This window comes from Palaemon carinicauda, chromosome 29 (genome assembly GCF_036898095.1).
Source record: "Palaemon carinicauda isolate YSFRI2023 chromosome 29, ASM3689809v2, whole genome shotgun sequence".
NCBI lineage: Eukaryota > Metazoa > Arthropoda > Malacostraca > Decapoda > Palaemonidae > Palaemon > Palaemon carinicauda.
In genome coordinates this window covers 3,102,412-3,107,920 of record NC_090753.1, presented here as the reverse complement: position 1 = coordinate 3,107,920, position 5,509 = coordinate 3,102,412, and positions in this window count along the sequence as shown.

Sequence of the window (5,509 nt, the reverse complement as noted above, 5' to 3'; positions counted from 1 at the left end):
ATTTATAATAAAGATAGTTCTTATTGCATCAAGTGACAAAACATAATTTCTTTTATAAATGTTCCAGAATCATAAAAAAACATTCATATGACATTCAAATATCCATGGCAAATTGATTAGTGTTATTCGATATGCTTTCCGAAAGATTAAAAGTACTTGCTATCGCCAGCAGCATGTATGGTGAAACTTTTTCAGCCCTCTCAACAACTGCTGCGGGATCAAAAGGCTCCACTCATCCTCATTGAAAATTACCAATAAAGCTCGCCTGCAACCTGCAGCAGATGGCTCTCCTTGAGAGTTGAACTTACTTTATGTACTTTGGGTAAGACGCTTGCTTGAAATTGTACACACTGTCATTCCCGATATTGATTTTTTTGCAAAGGAAGGACCTGATGACTAAAGTCGATGCCCTTATGGACAGCCACTTCATCACTTTCAAGACCTCAATCAAAGCTGCCAATCCTGACGAAGAAGACAAGTGTCTAACATTGACTAAAGGTGACTTGGATGCCGTGAGGAAATAGATATGTACCACATGACCTGCAGAAGCTATGACCAAGCCGCCCAAATCTCACCACCCGCAATTGCTCTAGCCCCAACCAACGACCTCTACAGCCACCAACTGACACCCATCGGCCGTAGTTATGCTACTATAACTTCAGGTTCGAGGCTACTTGTATGAAATTGGTGAACGATTATCAGTGGCTAACACCCCGCCCCCCCCCCCAAAAGAAAAAAATATATATATCCTGTAAGTAGACCATCGCTGGTGATGGTAGCCTTCCCTGTCACAAATCTTTTCTTTTTACATGTTGCAGTAATGGGCGTGCGATTTTCAGTAGACGCGAGTGCTTGCCTTTCTCTTCTGTCAAGGCCACTCACCAGGATACGATGTAGTCTCTTTGGTCTGCCACCATCCACCTGGTGACTTCCAATGGATGTGCGGTACCCACTCACAGTTACTAAAACCTCATATTATCCTTTGGAATGCCAAATATGATTGGATGTTTCTCGCTACTAACGTCGCATTGCTAATCCTTAGCAGGGATTTCCTCTCACTCATTAACACATCATCCCGGCCCCTCCAACCTCTATATGCCCATCTCCTCATGTTTTACCCAGAAGTCTTCCATTCTAAACTTCCCTGAATTCCCACGGTTCCTGCCAAACAATTTTTTTATCACCATATCAAGATGATGTGACCATCAGTGTTCGCCAGATTCAGGCGTACGGCACCGGATTGTTATGATGTTAAACAATTGTTCCCCGATATGAAAGAAATGGATCTTTGGTAAAGGGCCTCAAGCCCATGGTTATCACACTTACATATCATCCGGAAGAAAGATTTCCCTCATTGTTAATGTGTGAATTACAGGGTGTTCAACATGCAGACAGAACCCGATCGCTAACAACCTCTTCCCCCCACCACAAACATCGCCAATATGATCTCCTATTTGCAAAAATTGAAAGTTTTTTCCACTCTCAATCTCCTGAAGGGGGATTATCAGGTTCTCACGAACCCAGAAGACATCTCCAAGACCATTATCACCAACCCATTGGGTACATACAACGACAATTGACCCTGTATTCGACTTCGTAATGCTGTGGCAACCTCGTTGATTTCTTCTTAGGGGACTTCTGCTTCTTTGTGTTACATGGACGACATACTTGTGTTCTTTTCCTCCAAAGAGGAACACCTGACTCAGGTACACCTTGTGCTCTACCACCTACAACTGAATGCCCTTGTAGTTCTGTACGAAAAGTTTACCTTTTGTGGGAACAAAGTATCGACCTTAAGGTAACACATCCCTTCTAAAGAAGTTGATCCCATCCATGAAAAAAAGAAGCGATTCAGAACTTCCCTACGCCCTCAATTATCTAAGCATTGCAAGAATTAGTGGGCCTGATCAACTAGTATCACCCTTTCCTTATTTCCATTACTATTACTCTAGCCCCACTCTTTTCCTCTCCAAAAGGCCAAGCCAAATGACCTGAAATGGGTTGCTATTCAAGAAGCACGCTTCTGCGACAAATAGAAGGTCATCTCAACTGCTGTTGCTTTCACTTTTCCTGTGCCTTATCCCACTATCCTAATCTCTACCGATGTCAGCAACATTGCTATTGAATAAGTACTGAAGCTGTTGGTGAACAACTAGCCTTGCCCATTGCCCTTCTTCAGTAAAGAACTGTCCAAGGTGGAATCCAGCTGCTTAACCCTTGACCACAATTTACTGGTGGATCATTGGGTCATCCATCACTTTTGCCACTTCTTAAAAGATATGCCCTTTGTCATTCATACAGACAACAAGCCTGGTACTTCTGCCAATGCTGACATCTCTCCCCCTGTGGCGGAATACAGTTGCAAACTTCAACCTTTATCAAGTCCCTTGGAAATTGAATCCTGTTGCCAATTACCGATCGAAAAACACATAGGTCGGCATTCACCTGGGATTCTTACACAATGCCTTGGGAGAAGTGAGACAAAAATTCCCTATTACTAGGCCTTTAGTACATCCTACATACCCTTCAATTGGAAAAACCTCACAGTCAACAACTCCAACACTGCCCTCCTCTGTGACATTAATACCAGTAGATCACGATCATGGATACCTTGTCCCAGCCGGCAACAAGTGTTTGATCTATTCCATGGCCTTTCACATCCCTCATGCAGATCTACTGCAAAGCTACTGAAGACAATGTTCATTTGGCACCGCATTAAGAAGTATGTTAAGGATTGGGCTCACAACTGTGCTTCATGCCAAAGTTAAGAAATACCTCGACACTTGAAGAGGGTACCTTTCTTTACCCACATTCATGTCTACATAGTAGGTCCCCTACTCATATCACAAGGCCATCGTTACCTATTTATCATCATCGATTTCCACTCATTAGCATGAAATAACTCCAATGGAAACTGCAACGTCTGCTTCCTGCCAATCGGCGTTACTCTGAGGGGCGATAGCAAGATTTTGTATCCCTGAGCGTATAACTTCTGATAGGAATACCACTTTCACCTGTCAATTTTAGACATCATCAGTGAATTTCCTGGAAATGACTCTACATCAGACAATTTTTTACGCCTCCTCTTCCATCTTAATGGCTGAACTTTTTTATTGCACCTTCAAAGGAGCTTTGATGTCCTGCTACAAGGTTTCCAATTGATTTGCCCAGCTTCCCTGGGTACTCTTTGGACTGAAGACCACGTCCAAAGACTGCCTGAATGTCTCGGTCACTGAAATAGTGTATGACGACCCATTGATAGTCTTGGCTAATTTATATATTCTATCTATAACCTCTTTTGATAATCTCCAATGTCTATGTCACGTTTTAGGAAAATTTACTCATTGCAACCAGACTTACAAACCTTCAGCTAAGCAACAAATCGACAGATTTGTACACTGCAATGTACACTTTCCTGCACAGCGACACTTATAAGCCACCGCTAATGTGTCCTTACAGGGATTCTTTCCTCGGGATCCGTCCAAATCCGAAGGCTTTCTTAATCAACATTTGTGGCTAAGAAGACTGAGTTGCCATTGTTTACCTTAAACCTTTGTATCTCTTGCAAGATGACCTGGCTACATGATGTCTCTCAAGAGTATGGCACCCAATTTCTCATGTTTGTCTTTTTTAGTGGACTTAGAGCCATTAACCGCAAGTGTTTTACACATGCTACAATACTGTAACGGTAATTTCTTTTTTATTGTACATCTCGCTCTATACTTCATTGTTAACAGAATCTGTTTAAGCTTCTCTTTTCCCTGACTATTTTGTTTTAATTTTTGTTACTTGCTTACTCCTAAACTCTTGTATATAAACATGCCGTGTGTTAGATGCATTCACCTCGCCACTCAGTTACCACTTCACAGCTCTCTCTCTTACAACGTATTAATGAAGCCATTTCCCATGTATCATTTTATACAACTTTTTAATGAACCCATTTCTATTTTTTTTTCTACACTGTACTTTAATGAAGACTTTCTCCCTTTATTTCTCTATACAGTGTTATAAAGAATTACTTTCTTTAAGAATTTTCTAGACAACATTTTAATTAGAACTTTCTCATTTATTTTCCTTGATAACATTTTACTATGTTCATGCAATTTTCTAGGCAGATTTTTAAGAAAGGCTATTCTATTTTTTTTTTCTAAACAACATTTTATTGAAGTCCTACCTCATTTATATTCCACGACAGCACTCTAATGAAGAATTTTCTCATTTATTTTTCTAGACAATATTCCAATGAAGACCTTGCTCGTTGATTTTCCTAGACAAGTTTTAAATGAAGATCTTTCTTAATTACTCTCATTGACGACATATTGATTAATATCCAACTAATATTTTTTTCCTGGACTATATTTTAGTGAAGATCTTTCTCATTTACACTCTCAGACAACATTTTAATGATGTTTTCTCATACGTTTCAAACTCAAAATTTTTCAATGTAATCATTTCTCTTTTATTTTCTTATAAAAAAAATCATCAGACTTACTACTATTTTCCTTCCTTAGAAAAAAACCAAAGTAACTCAATTTACATTTGATATAAAAATTGAAGAAATAGTCATGCTTATGTGTATGTCTGCCACAATCTGAAACCCTTTCTATTAATTTTATCGATTTCAGCAGTGACTCATAACTCGCGATCATTTTAGCCTTTAATAATTTTCTAAGGTTAAGCTTCATTCCTAAGCTATTTTCGTAATTTTATAATTCCTGACTCTTCTTGATCAATGAGCTTCGTGTTACCAAAATATATGAAGTGAATAATTGAAGTTCAAATAATATATATCATAAAAGCAATTCTCGTGTAATGCCACATCAAGCTTTTTGTTTTCAAGTCCTGCTTCATTATTTTTTTTTCTTTCTTTTTTTGAGCGAGAGATTTCAGTGATATAGGTTGATTAAATGTTATTAGGTATATGTAACATATTTCACCCTCGAATACTCCGATTATGCTTCAGTGTCTTCTGCGTCGTTATTTATAAAATACTGCTGTTTCAAGCTACACTATTTCAGTGTTTCCTGTTTCTTTTGTAAAACATGTTTTCACATTTAAAATATACATCTATTTCAACGACCTAATAAGTAAATTATTTTGAAAATATGGATCTTCTATTATTATTCACATAATTCCAAACTCATTTTCTTTATTATAGGTCACCCTTGAAAGATCTTAAATCTCTATACGAAATTGAAAAGTATAATAATGCTTTTGTTAAAGGACGAAGAAAAAAAATCCAGATAAAAGCTGTTATCTTTATTTTCTATTGTATTCAATTATTAATATTTTATCTTTTCTTACGTTGCATTCAATATGACAAGAAAGAATGAGAAATATTGAAAATAATTTATATATGTTTAGTGATTTAATGGAAAGAAATTGTATTTTCAAAATCATGTCCATGCTAAACTGATCAATGAAATATTGGATTATATTTATATACATAACACTGTCCTTTATGAATATAGATTATAATGATATTTACGATATCCTAATATAAATACAA